The 14,860-nt window shown below is 41.7% G+C and overlaps 1 pseudogene; it reads right to left on the reverse strand.

Annotated features, from left to right (window-relative positions):
* Positions 1-1,640: 1,640 nt before the first annotated feature.
* On the reverse strand, positions 1,641-2,077 carry LOC117287151 (annotated as a pseudogene).
* Positions 2,078-14,860: the final 12,783 nt, after the last annotated feature.

Consider the following 14,860-nt stretch of genomic DNA (forward strand, 5'->3'; position numbering starts at 1 on the left):
ATTTTTCTGATGAGTATATTTTTCAAGTCTTTTTTTTTTTTTCTTGCAGGAAGAAAAAGGGTCTTTTATTTCACCTTAGAAAATTCACACACACACACACACAAGTCCTGGTTTGGGTCAGAAACACCCTAACCACTAGCCTGTTGAACTGATCTAAAAAGAAAAAACCCTTACGGAACAGAGCCCTTCTGTTCCCTAGATGGATTTCTCAGCTCCTGCTGTGACTCCAAGCTCCTTTCAGATGGGGGTGGAAGGTGTCTGCTTTGTGTCCCTCTCCCTTAGGCCAAGGGCCAGAGAAAAGCTTGGTTCCGTAATAAGACCTCTCCTCCAAGCACAGGCACGAGAGCGCATGCTGCATTCACACACCTGATCATTTTTCACAGGGTGGACATGGTGGTGGTTTTAGAGCCCAGGGGAGCAAAGAAAACGGTTAAGAGGAAAACCCACATCAGGTTTCTCCCTGCAGCCCTTCCTCTGCAGCATCCCTCATGCCCCATTCTTTGTCGGGTGGGATGACTACTAAGAAGGAGGCCAAGATCTTATTCTTTGAGACCAAAAGCCAGGCCCCTACTCCTGTGCATGAATACAGGGACATTCATGGCAGGAAGATCTGTATGTAGTGTGCCAGGAGCTGCCAAATCCCTGTTTCCTAAACAGTTGTTAGCAACTTGGGACTGGTCCTGGATTGTCTCTAAAAGGGCCTAAGGACAGAACTCCTTTGAAATCCATCACTCCTTGCTCAACTGTCTGGCTTTAGGAATCAACGACAGTGAGATATCCACAAACCATACCCAAGACTAGTGGCTCAGAAAAAAGGAAAGGGCTTTGTGGGTCCCTCTCACCCCAGTTTCCTCCAAAAAGCTCTTGAGCTAATCTTATCAGTACCAGAGTGGCATGGGCCATTACAACACTCATGGGTAGGACTCTTATTTTTCTGAGGGGGTAAAAGGTGCTGCCCACTCTTCTTGGATCCAGCCCTTGTCTGCTCCTCCCATTTTTCCTTTTGTCTCTACAGTGTTTAAGGTGAGCTCATATGCCATCCCGGATCTTATTCTCCCTCAAGGAGGAGGCGAGATGCAGGTCTGTGGAACACTGAGGGTCTACTGTAAGTAAAAGCTCAACTTGGGGGAGGGCAGCCATAGTCCCTACTTCGGACCAGGACTTCGTGCCTCCGGATCACCTGCGCCCACAGTTCACCTCTGAAACTGCTTTTGGATAAAGAAACCCGAGAACAGAACCAGCGTCCTTCCCCAGTCTTTTCCATTTCAGCTGCCAGCTGGAGTCCAAAGTTGTGGAGACCACGCCTCAGTCTCGGTCCTGTGTTGTTAAGTCCCCGTCTGTGACCGCAGCCAGGGGTGTGGGGACCAGCTCCCTTACCCAGGAGTGCTGCGGGAACTGCCTGAGATGCAGGCTCTGGAATCGCTGTCCCCTGCAGTATTCTTCCGGCCTCCTGGGTCTACTCCGCCAGGAGGTGGCCAGGTCAGTAGGGGCGGTGGTGGGTCCATCAGTCCAGAGAAGACGCACTCTTCGGTGGTTCTTCTGACCACTCCCACCATCCAGAGCCCCTTGCACCTGTGCAAAACACTGCCCATTGGAAGTCTTGGATTGGCACCTTTGGCACAGCTGTTTTGTCCGAGTAATCATTCACTCTGGTAGGGCTTTTCACCACTGTGCACTTGCTTGTGACCTTCCACGTGGTACTTCTGAATGAAGCACGTCACAAATATCACACTCAGATGGTCTCTCACCGGTGTGAATAAGGATGTGCCTCCTGAGGTGGTAACTACTCCTAAAGCCTCCAAAGCAGTGCTTCCAAATAGCTTGTTTTGGAAGCTTGACTTGAAAAGAACCATTTTGTTCCACAGCCACCACCTTTTGTGAACAGAGGCCTCAGCCAAGCTGTCATCATCGTTATGGCTCTGGGACCTATCTCTTTCTTTTCTGTGGCTCTGGCTGAGCCCCTCAGCCTGCCTGCCATTCTTGGCCTGCTTGCTGGCATCATCTTCCTGCTGTCTGCAGGGGACACCAAAGTCACTCCTGCCGGGCCTTCACAAGCCAGCAGACTGGCCCGAGTCATGCTGACTTTTTACTTAATGGAACCCGAAAGCTCAAGAGTTCCTTGATGCAACTTTCCTCAAGACACTGTTGTTTGAAGAACTGTCCCCAAGTATGGTAATGCTCCTTCATGTCCTTCAGTGCCGCTGTCATATTGACTTGCTTCTGTCTTCCAAAAGAACTTAGTGTCCTTCAGAGGGAAAGCAGGTGTTCCAAGAATCCCTGGTTTCTGTCTGCCTTCTGCCTGTTGTCTGAAGAAAGCAAAGTCTGCCAGTCTTGGTTTTCCAGTTGAACTCTCTTGATGAATCTCTTGCTCTGCTCCAGAAACTTGCCAGGTGCAGCCTCCCTCTGTCTCCCTGGCTGTGGCGCCTCCTCCAAGCTCAGCACACAGTGCCAGCCCCATGGCCGTGCTGCCCCCACCGGGACAGAGGCAAGTTTGCAAACACCAACCATGGTGCTTTTTCCCTGGCTCAGTAGTTTTATTAAGTTAAAGTTTTTTTGTATAAGGGCTTGCAATTATCGTAAAGATTGCAGTATATTAAAGACAAAAAAAAAATAGGAAAAAAAAAAAGAGAACAGAGTTATTGTAATCCAGCATGGTCAACGTATCTAAAAGTGTATCTTGATTTAGTATAATTATTTTATGTATGGTTATGTTTTCTGGCTTGTTAGTCTGGCTGTTAATCCCGTTTATGATGATTAACTTGATAAAGACAAATAAATCTGAGGCTGGCATTCTTTTAAAAGGAGGAGACGGAGGAAATGGGGCAAAAGAATTGAGATGTGCTTTGTGCAAATACCAACTCCCCACTGTGGATGTGATCATTATGTACTGCAAACAAGTGCGACTAATTGTTTTTAAATTGCATTTTAAAATTTAAAAAATTTACATTGTTATCACTGCTAGTGGACTTTTAAAATTTCAAAAATTTTATTAGTACATATTTTCTGTACATAATTAGACTCCCCGTAGTAAGCCAGCACCTGTGCGGAACACATCTTAATTCTTTTTACACCTCCTTCCCTTCCCTCCTCTTCCCTTTCCGCCTTGGTTTTCTTCCCATTTGGAAAAAAATAAAAAAAATCTATGTGCTAGTTGAGTCTTGTCTGAGAAAATAACTATCCAGGTGGTGAAGCACTAAAATTATGCTAAATTAAACAAATTTTAAATTTAATTTTTATTTGCATTTTCACAAAGGAAATCTTCAGTATCCAAATTTCAGCCCATTATTTTCCGAGGGGCTATATTCTTGTCTCTGGGGTATTTTATGAAGTGATTTTATAAGCAAACTTCATTCACTGAAGTTGTCCCTGTGAATGTCTTGAATGTTATGCCAAATATAGATGCCCCTGAACTGAAGACCTCAATTTTTTTTCTGTTCTGCTACAGAATATAAGTTTATACAGTACAGTAACAGCAGGAATGTTACCAAAAGAGGCTCCCTACAACACGAGACTTCCCCAATGCAACTGTTAGAATTTCAGATCACATCTGAAGAGCATTTGAGCTCTTTTCTAATTTATTCCTTTTTTTTTTTTTTTTTTTTTTTTCTGGTACCAGGGATTGAACTCAAGACCTTGCACTTGCCAGGCAGGCACAGTGCCACTGAGCTATACCCCCAGCCCTCCTTTCTTGTTTTGATAGGGATTTCAACATCTTTCATCTACAAGCTCTTTTACCAATAAGTGTAATTTCACTAAAGCTTCAAAAGCTGAAGGATTTGCTATTCCATTCAATAACTACTTTAATTACTTCCAACTGATTTAGAAAAAAATGCAAGCCAAATTTAGAAGACTTGTTTATAACACTGTTCAATGTCCTTTGTGGTCACTCTGGTTAATACATAAAATCATTCTTCAAACACTTAAGTATTTCTAAAATCCTATAAATGTCAGGCAGGCCAGCCAGGAGGGGTGGTGCAGGCCAGTAATCCCAGTGCTTGGGAGGCTCAGAGAAGAGGACTGTGAGTTCAAGGACAGTCTGGACTCAATTGTGAGATCTTGTCTCAAAAAGAAAAAGCAAAGCAAAACGAAGCAAGCAAGCAAACAAACAAACAAACAAAAAACAAATTAGACAGGAAGATGCAAAAGCATGCAATGCCTTGCCACTATAAATCAGAATGTTCAGCATCAGCTCTGCAGTTCAGCAACATTGTGTACATGAAATCACATTGTCTAATTTGTCAACTAAAGCTTTTTTCTAAACCGCAGCCTTTTGGCTGTGGCTATAAATACTACAGTCACCTGTGCGTCCCTAAAATAACTGCTGACCATGGACTCTGACACCTTCTGGGCAGGTTTGGTCTTGGGTTTCACACCATCAATGATATCACTATGGCCCCCATGGAAAATGAGTGACAAATGACACATTCTTTCTGAGAAGCGTGTTCATTGTAAGCTTTCTTTTTTGCAATACATTTATTGGTACCTTTTAGATATAAATGTGATGACATCCATCATAGAGGATTTGTACCCGCACATGATGTATCTTGCTATCTGGATTTGTAGCACGCAATTTTTCATGAAATATTCATTTGTATTGATCTCATTGCTGTCAAAATGATTCACTGTAGTATGAGGATGCCATATCAGTAAAGTGAATAATGGTAGATTTATGTACAAGAAACAGCAAAACCACCATGTAAATATTTAATCTCTAGACTCTTATATGTATTATACCAGTGCATGCCCACGGTCCATGTTCCTCATCCATCCTGGCAACTCTCAGGCTCCGGCATCGGCCATGACATACTGGTGGGCACCCTAACTGGCCTTCAGGACAGCAGCTTCAATACCTCTTCCATCACTCCTGGTGTCCCAGTGTTCTTAGTCTCATCAGCGAGTGCCTTGTCTGCATCCTAAGAAAGAGAAACGTTAGTTATATATCACATGGACAGGATCAAGAGAAGAGATGGCGTTAGCAGCAGGCTTGCAGATTCAGCCATGGGCTAAAGTGAGCCCTGTGTTCCCCTGACATGTACCTTATGCAACAGGAGGAGTGACCTGGAAGATGCTGGAAATATATAGCATGGTGTTTTAAATCTACTTCTGCTTACTTTAGTGCAACAATCACTAATTATACTTCTTCAGAAGTTGAAAAATCTGGAATAAATGCAAAGCCAGAAGAAATAATAGACAATAGGCATAAACTAAGACTGTCCCAAGCAAAATAAGATACAGACATGCTCTACTGGTAAAAGACCCAAGCTCTGCTCTTCAGTACTCTAGGATCTAACCATAATCCAGGACACTTCAAAATACCATCAAAGGAGGGCAGGAGTAAGGGGGAAAAATGAGAACCAAGACCTGTCACGTAAAGGTACAAGATCCCAATGATGCATGTAACTGTACTGTGTACCTAAATGTACCAATAAACTCAATGAGGAAAAAATACCATCATTTAGTGCTCTTATAATGTGCCATCTGACTGAATATTCTCTCCATGACCGATTGAGAGCTTTAATATTTCTTAGGTAAAAGAAGCTAAAGTAATGTTGAATGGGGAAAGACTCTGATGTAGGAATTACTAAAGAAAACTTCACAGTTAGATGGGAAAATTATGAATTCTTAAAGCAAGTAGGGCGTTTGTTTCATTGTATATTAGCTTTTGTGTTTCTGGACATACTGCTCAACACTCGCACTTTACAGGAAGAGAGATTTAATGTGGCTCACATTTTATGGGGATTCAGTGCATGGTCAGCTGGCTCCAAGGCGGAACTGTCATGGATGAAGGTGTGGTAGAACAAAGCTGCTTGGTTATTGTGGCTGCAAAGCAGAAGAAGGGCACAGCGTGAGAGAAGGAGGGATGGGGACCAGTTACAGACTAGAAGGACACACTTACACGACCCACCCACACACACCCGGAAGTGTGTTCCCACAGTCCCCTGGGCAGACCCCAAAGCCGATCCAGTTGACATTCCCACCCTAACCAGCACACATGGGTCTATGCCCATGCTTTCTGGGATATTGTGCCCTTATAAATGCCTTTTATTCAAAATAATTAAAAACAATGAAGATGCCAAATGCTGCCGACATAATGGCTTTGTGGTACAGCTAGAAAATATTTGGGAAGTTTCTTGTGAAATTACACATATATTTACCATATAACACACCAATGTACTCATGACCATTTATCCCAGAGAAGTGAAACCTTATTTGTCAACACAAGCACATAAATGTTCAGATTCCTTTACTTGTGAGAGTCCCAAAGCAGGACCGACACCAGTGATTTTCAGTGGGTGAACACGGAGACCAGTGCTGGGAATCTATGGGACACTGCAACCGTGGGCTGTTGGTATCACTGAAAAAGGTTCACCATCAGTTGTTCAGACTGTAACAGACCCTTTCACGGTTATTCTGCAGCAAAGGAGATAATAAAGTACCGGTATGTGGAGCGAATTGAGTGGATATCAAGGGCACGGTGCTAAGCTTAAAAAGCCAGTCTCAAAAGATCACCTACTGTGTGACTCCAGTTTATTCATGGAATAAATTTTGGCATTCCTGAAAGGAGGAACTTGTGGATATGTGTGATATGTTGATCGTCAGGGGTTAGGAACAGGAGTGAGGCAACTGTGAAGAAATAGAAAGAGAGTTTCATGCCCGTACTGTGTTCAGTATTGGCTTTGAACTGAGGGCTCACGTAAACTAGGCCAGCATGTGACCATCGAGCTACAAAGCTCCACATTTACAATTTTTATATTGACTCCTTCTCTCATGACATTGCCAAAGCTGGACACAAGCTTGTGATCCTCTTTCCTCAACTTCCTGAATATTGGGATTATAAGCATGGGCCACCTTGTTCAGCTAGGAGTTTCTTGATAAGGAAGAAACAACTGGGTATGGGCCAGGGATTTAGCTCAATGGTTCCGGCACCTGTCTCGCAAGTGCAAGGGCCCGAGTTCAATCCCTGGTACCAAGCAAACAGTGGCGTATGTTGCCGGTGGTAGTGGTTATATGAATCCCCCCACACAAACGTGCACACAAATGTGTGTATGTAAAAGCCAGTGAGATATGAACAAGGTTTATAGGTTATGTCAGTGTCGGTTTCCTTCTTTTGATATAATGGCAAATACTTATTTAAGATGATGATTGGAGAGAACCAGACAAAGGGTGCACAGCACCTCGTATTTTTGTTGCATCTTCCTGTGAACCTAAAATAATGTCCAGATAAAATGTGGAACAAAAATACCAGCAACTCTTTAATATTGTATCTTAGTGATCTCTGCTTGTCTGGAGGGAAAAAGTAATGATCATATGATTTCAAACTTCAGCGATCTTGTGCTCCTACTTCTATTTCCTCTTTGTTTTGCAATCTGTATAATTAACATAATGATGATGAGAATAATAAGGATATAAAGGTAGAAAAACAAATGTCAGGGCGGACTGAGGGGAAGTTGGATAAATGCTCCAAAGGTATGGTGGTAGGCACAATTTGGAGCACATGGAGAGAGTTAGAGAAGTTGGAGAACCATCAGCTAGTAATGAATGACTTCCTCTTTTAAGTTTTATTATTTATTTTGGTGTTTTGAGACAGGCTCTTGCTCTGTAGTTCAGGCTAGTGTTGGACTCACTGTGTAGTTCAGATTGGCCTTGAACTTGTAGTGATTCTCCTGCCTCAGCCCTCCAAGTGCTGAGATTGCAAGTGTGTGCCTCCATACCCAGATAGGATGTCTTCTTCTTGAGCCAGGGCACATAACTAGAATCTGAAGAAAAAAGAAAGAAAGAAAGAAAGAAAGAAAAAAAGAGGATGGATATCTCCAAGATGTGAGAGAAACCTAGGTGAAAACTGTCTGGGCTGGTCTTGAATGACAAAGTCTCAAAGGGTTCCTAGAGTGCACTTTGAGCCACTGACACACCTGCTTCAGTGGAGTTGTAAACAAGATCATTTTATCTAGAAGATGGCTGTGTATTAGGAGAGATGACTGGGTGTATGAGATGCTGCAGCCCCACTAGGCAGGGGCCCCCTAATCAGGAGAAAGGTCAAACTTAGAGTCTGAAAAAGTGAGATTCCATCTCTCACAACAGAGCTGTGAATGTTACCAAACTGAGTTGAAGGCATCTTTGAGTAAATCGTTATTTTATTCCTAAGGGTCAGGTTTAGCTTACGACAGGAGAGGATGGGGATTGGACTTCTGCTGGGCTTCACTAACGCGACAGTGTCCACCAAGGCGTTTGTCTGCTTTGTGGCGCTAATCCTGTGCCGCTAATGCTTGCCCTGCCGCTGAAAATTGCTCATCTCCTGGAGTGTCCAGATACTGATCCTGGGTGCCAAGGGCGGCGTCTGCCTCTGCACGGGCACGTTTCAGTGCCCGCCTTCCCTCTCACAGTAACCGTGTAACGTGAGTCATCTTAACTGAACTGAATGAATCTGGAGTGTGCTGTTCCGCTGACACACAGACTGCTCCTTCTGCTGCGAGGGGCAGCCCGCCTGGGTGTCCTCGTTCTGCCGCCAAATGGAGAAGGGGCTCTCAGATAGGCAGAGGGAGGGTCCTCTCCGAAAGAACACTCAGATATTCAGGTCTCTACACCTTTCCTTCATGGGACTTTGAGGGGCAATTATAATAAAACATTTAATCAATTATAACAGAGAAGGAACGTAGTGCAAATGGAAAGAATTACAGATTTTAGAATAATTTCTGATGGTTCTTTGGGACATTTTTACAGTTGGACGATTATCTCTCAGAGCATGACTCCGTGAGCTTGCCTATTTGTACCAGGGAGACCATCTGGATTCACAGGTAGTCTGTAGTCAAGTGTCTGTAGCAGTTGGGCCACTCGATCTGGTCCTATACCTGCATCTTTTGGTTCTAACCCTCAAATTTCATAGCGAGGGGAAACTGAGGCCGCAAGTCTAGTAGGGACAGAGATGACCTCAGAAATTGTCTCATCCTTGTCACTGCAATGCCCTTTCTCTCAAACCATCCTCTCCGTGGAGACACAGCCTTTCTAGGCTGAAGACACCAGAGGACCGGGGACCTCGAAGAGCTGGGCAGGGAGCACAGTTAGAAGTGACACTGCTTGGAAGCTCTGAAGTGAGGCGCGATTGCATTCATTCATTCAAGCGATCAGTCAGTCACTCAGCTCATTCAGCAAGTACAGTGGTACCTCAGTTCGTGCACTTAATCTGTTAGGTAGTTTTGGAAAAGGTGGCCATGTCTGTGTTTGCATAGCAAAGACAGCCACAGTCGTGGTTGTCACCCGATGCAGTTTGCAAACAAAAACAAAATTTTGCCAAACACTTCTGTCAGTGAACCAAATTGTTGCAAACAAAAGCATTCGTGAGCTGAGGTTCCACTGTATTTATTGACACAGATGTTTTAGGCACCTAGGGTACGGAAATAAACAAAACACTACAAATCCTTGTCACATTCAAGTGATAGTAAAAGTGAATACACAACACTTACTGTGTTCCCAGCCCTGTTCTTGACATTCTACGTTGTATCCTCACATTTAATCTCATTTTGCAGGTAAATAAACTAAGGAACAAGGAACAAACTTAAGCAATTATGGCTGGGGATATAGCTCAGCTGAGCATGTGCCTAACTTGTGCCAGGATGTGGATTTAATCCCCAACACTACAGAAAACAAAACAAGATGAAACGGCAACTTGCTCAAGTAATGTGAAAAGTAAATGACAAATCTAGGATCTAGCTATTTGGCCTTGAATTTTGGCTATCCTGCCTTAAATATCTGCTCCTAATACGTGATTGTCTGATGCATAATGACAGTAGAGCCACTGGTGCTCTCTCTCTCTCTCTCTCTCTGAAAGTTTCTTCTGCTTTTTAAAAATGAACTCCTATGTGGAGCACCAAAAAGTAAAAGTGGGCAAAATTTTGATGGAGAAGATAGGGATGGGGCAGAAGAATGATAGAGAATTCGGATCACAGTCACCAGAGAGAGCAGAAACTCAGTTAACAGATGTCTGCACCCATATCCCTCTCCTTGCCCTTCTGAGTCCTGCTATGTTGTGCCTGGGTTCTGCACAAGTCCCCAGAAAGAGCTGGAGCAGAAGCGCGGAAAGCTAGAGAATGAGATGTCTACGTTAGTGCTGATGGCAGAGAGCTTAATCCTAGCACAATGTATGTATTTTGGGGCAATCTCCTATTCTTTGAGAATGAACAGGAACTGTGGCAGGAAATTCTTCTGTGATTGAAGAAACAGGGCCTTGTATACAGAGGAGGGGCCAGGTGAAGGCATATTGCAAATATGCAAAATATCTCCCATAATTCTTTGTCCTGTCTTGACTTCACTATGGAGTTTCAGATACTATCAGAAAGCTTTGTAGCTCTTGGGGCAATGGTATGTGCATGTGAGCATCCACCTTGCTGATTTATAAGGGCTACTGTGGCAGCCTTGGGGAAAATGCCTTCTAGTGACATCACTATTTCATTGTTTCCTAAGAAAACAGAATAAATACTACCTTGCCCCCTCCCAAAAGGAACTGCTCAAGTGTGTGTGTGTGTGTGTGTGTGTGTGTGTGTGGAAGACGGGGGGGAGTGCCGTGTTAGAATGCATGAATGAGGCCCTGGGTTCCATCTCTATCAGTGACACCATCACTACAACAAAAAAACCCTAATGTGTCCAGAGTGGCCAGGATGAAAGAGTAAGACTCAGGCTGGGTATGTGGTTCAGTGGATAGCACAAGACCCTGGTTCAAGAGTAGCCAAGAGGGAATGGAATAATATATTTCCAAGGGGGAATAGAATAATATATTTCAAGCTCTGGAAGAAAATAACTGCCAACCTGGATGACTATAAACAACAAAGCTATCCTTCAGAATTGAAGGAGATATATAAAGACTTTCCAAGATAAGCCCAAACTAAAGGACTTCATGACGATTAAGCCAGTATTACAGAAGATACTTGACGGAGCACTGTCTTCAGAAGAGGAAGAATAGAAAAACAAATGGGTATTAATAACCAAATAAAACATCACAAAACAAAATGGCAATCACTGATATATAACTTTGAATAATAACCTTGAGGTAAATGCCTTAATGCTCCAATTAAAAGACACAAACTGGCAGATTGGTTTAAAAAGTAAGACCCAACATATAGGGTCTAGGGGTTGCTTGCAAAACATACCTCACCCACAAAGACATGCACAGAGTGGAAAATAAAAGGATGAAAAGTGATATTCTATGTAAATGGACTCTGAAAGTAAGCAGGAGTAACCCTATTCAAATCAAAGTAGACTTCAAGTTAAAATTACAGAAGAGACAAAGGTGACTACATATTGGCAAAGAGAATGATACACCAAGAAGAGGTAAGCATCTTAAACACATACACATGAACACTGATGACCCTAATTTTGTAAGAAATCACTATACCACATAAAGGAAGAGATAGATGCTAGTCCAGTTATAGTGGGTGATATCGATACCCAATTTCAAAAACAGACACAGGTATAGGACACTGTTAAGCTTTAGATCTCAAATGACTCTCCTATATCGCATGTGTCACAAGGGGACTGGACCAGGGGTTGCCAAAGATGGATTGCTGTTAGGAGGTGGGGCCTGGTTGGATGTGGGTCACTGGTGAGTGATCTGGAAAGCATATTCTTGTCCCCAGCTGCTCCTCTCTGTCTCTGCTTTCTGGCTGCCGTGGGATGAGCGGCTGTCCTCCACCAGACCCTTTCACCATGCTGTTTCTTAGAGCCAACCAAATTTGGACTGAACCCACTGGAAGTGATAAGCTAAATAAACTTCTCCTTTAAGTGGTGGCTATTGGGTATTTTATCCTAGCAATGACAAAATGACTAACATAGCCACCAAGACAAAAAAACAATCAAGAAAGAAGCATCAGAAGTAAACTACACTGCAGATCAAATGGACTTGAGATATCTACAGAGTGTTCCATCTGATAATAGCAGAATACATATTTTTTTCAGCAGCTCATGGGACTTTCTCCAAATAGATCACATTTTAGGCTATAAAATAAATCTTACAAATACAGAAAAGTGAAGTAATTTCATATATCTTATCTGATACAATGGAATGAAACTAAAAGTCAATATGAAAAACCACAGAAACTACGCAAATGCATGGAAATTTCACAGTACACTTTTAAGCAATCAGTGGATGATTGAAGAAAGCAGAGGAGGAATTTAAAAATTCCTAGAATAAAATAGTAATGGAAACACAACATACCAGTCTGTGGGATACAGTGAAAGCAGTTCTAAGAGGGAAGTTTACAGCTACGAGTACCTACATTCAAAAATCTGAGTGATCACAAATGGATAATCAACTGATACAGCTACCGGTCCTAGAAAAATAAGGACAAACTAAATTCAAACCCAATAGAAATAAATAGTAAACATCAGAGTTGAAATTAATGAAATGGACACGAAAAGAACGATACAAAGGATCAATACAAAAGAGTTGGTTCTTTGAAAAGATAAACAAGATTGATAAACCCTTACCCAAACTAACCAGAGAGATAAAACCCAAATTAGTAAAGCTAAGAGATGAAAAATGCAATGTTACAACAGAGATCATGAAACTCTAGAAGATTCTTGGGAACTATTTTGAAAGTTTATACTCCAAAAAGTTGGAAAATGTAGAAGAAATGAATAAATTCCTACATATCTACAATTGTACAAAAACTGTATCAAGGGGAAGCAGAAAAAAGATCAATAACAATCAGTGAGAAAAAAAATCAGTGAGATTGAAGCAGTAATAAAAAGTCTTCTAAAAGAGAAAAGTCCAGGAGTGGGCGATAGAACTAAGATATAGTTCTATCTTACCTGATCTTTAAAGAAGAATCAACATGAGTGCCCTTCAAAATATTCAGTGAAATAGGAAGGGAAAGAATGCAATTTGTTCTGTCAGCCTGGTACTCAAACTGGAAAAAGATGTGTCAGAGAAGAAAATTACTGGCCAATATCCTTGATGAATACAGGTGCAAAAATCCTCAAAAATATTCTGGTAGACAGAATCCAATACATGTGAGAAAGATTATACACCACGACCAAGTTGGTTTTATCCCAGGGATGCAAGGAGTTTCAACATACATAAATTAATTAATATAATATACCACATAAGTAGAATTGAGGATTAAGATCACATGATCATCTTACTAGGTGCATAAAAAGCTTTCAACAAAATTCAACATCTTTCATGATAAAAAAAATCCTAAGAAACTAGAAATAGAAGGATCTAATCTCAGTATAATTAAGACATCGAGGCTATATGTAAGAAGCCCACAATCAACATCATAATGATTGGGGAAAAACTGAAAGTAATTCCTCCAAAGTCAGAAATGAGACAATAACCATTTATGTTGAATATAGTACTTAAAGTTTTAGCCTGAGCAATTTGAGAAGAAAGAGGAATAGAAAGGGACACAAATAGAAAAGAACCAAAGTATTCCTATTGCAAATGATTCACTCCTTCACTTAGATGACCCAAAAAGTTCTACCACAAGACTTTTATATCTGATAAATTCAACAAAGCAGCAGGGTAAAAAATTAACATGTAAAAACCAGTAGCTTTTCTATACATTAATAATAAACCAGTTGAGAAAGAAATCAGGAAGACAATTTCATTCATGACAGCTCCGAAACATGAATAAATGAAATTAAATACTTAGGAGCAAGGTTGACGAGGAGATGAAGGATCTCTATAAGAAAGCTGTGGAACACTGAAGAACGAAATTGAAGAAGACATTATAACATGGAAAGTCTGCTCATGCCCATGCGTCGGCAGAACGAATATTGTCAACATGGCCATATTACCGAAAGCAACCTACAGACTCAATGCAATTCCCATAAAAATATCAATGACACTCTTCACAGAACGAGAAAAAAATAACCCTAAGATTTATATGGAAGCACAAATGATCCAGATGAACCAGAGCAAGAAGAGCACTGGACGCATCTCAGTCCCAGATTTCAAAATATACTACAGAGCCATAGGAACAAAACCAGCATGGTCCTGGCACAAAATAGTTACGTAGGCCAGTGGAGTAGAGTGGAGGAGCCAAACAAAGCCTTACAACTACAACGGTCTGGTACTTGAGAAAGGTGCCAAATCACATATGGGGTAAAAGACAGCCTCTTTGACAAATGATGCTGGAAATACTGGATATCTGTATGTAGAAAATTGAAGGTAGATCTCTATCTCTCATCCTACACAAAAATCAATTCAAAGTGGATCGAAGACAAAGGTACAGGATCAGAAAGTTTGAAACTACTAGGAAAAAGCAAGAGAAACAATTGAAGCCATTCACAGATGCCAAGATTTCCTGAAACGAATTTCAACAGCATGGCAAATGATAGCAGGAATCCATACATGGAGTTATACCAAAGTTAAAAGCTTTTGCGCACCAGGGGAGACTTAGCAAAGTGAAGAGAAATGACAGAAATATTTGCCAGTTACTATTCTGATGGAGGAGTGATACCCAAAAGATATACAAAGAACTCAAAAACACCGAAAGAAAAATCAAAATGTGGGCAAATGAACTGAACAGATACTTCTCAAAAGAAGCACAGATGGCCAATAAAAATATGAAAAAATGTTTGATATCTTTAGCTATCTGGGAAATGAAAATGAAAGTTACATTCAGACTCTATCTCACCCCAGTCGGAATGGCTATCATCAAAAATACCCAAAACTAAGTGCTGGCTAGGATGTACAGAAAAAGGAACACTTCTACAGTGCTGGTGGGAATGTGAATTAGTATGAGTACCATGGAAATCAGTGTGGAGGTTCCTAAAACACTAAAAGTAGAACTACCATTTGCTCCACCTATCACATTCCTTGGTGTGTGTGTGCGTGTGTGTGTGTGTGCGTGTGTGTAATATATAT

This window comes from Fukomys damarensis, unplaced genomic scaffold (genome assembly GCF_012274545.1).
Source record: "Fukomys damarensis isolate Sample0158 unplaced genomic scaffold, DMR_v1.0_HiC HiC_scaffold_21, whole genome shotgun sequence".
Lineage (NCBI taxonomy): Eukaryota > Metazoa > Chordata > Mammalia > Rodentia > Bathyergidae > Fukomys > Fukomys damarensis.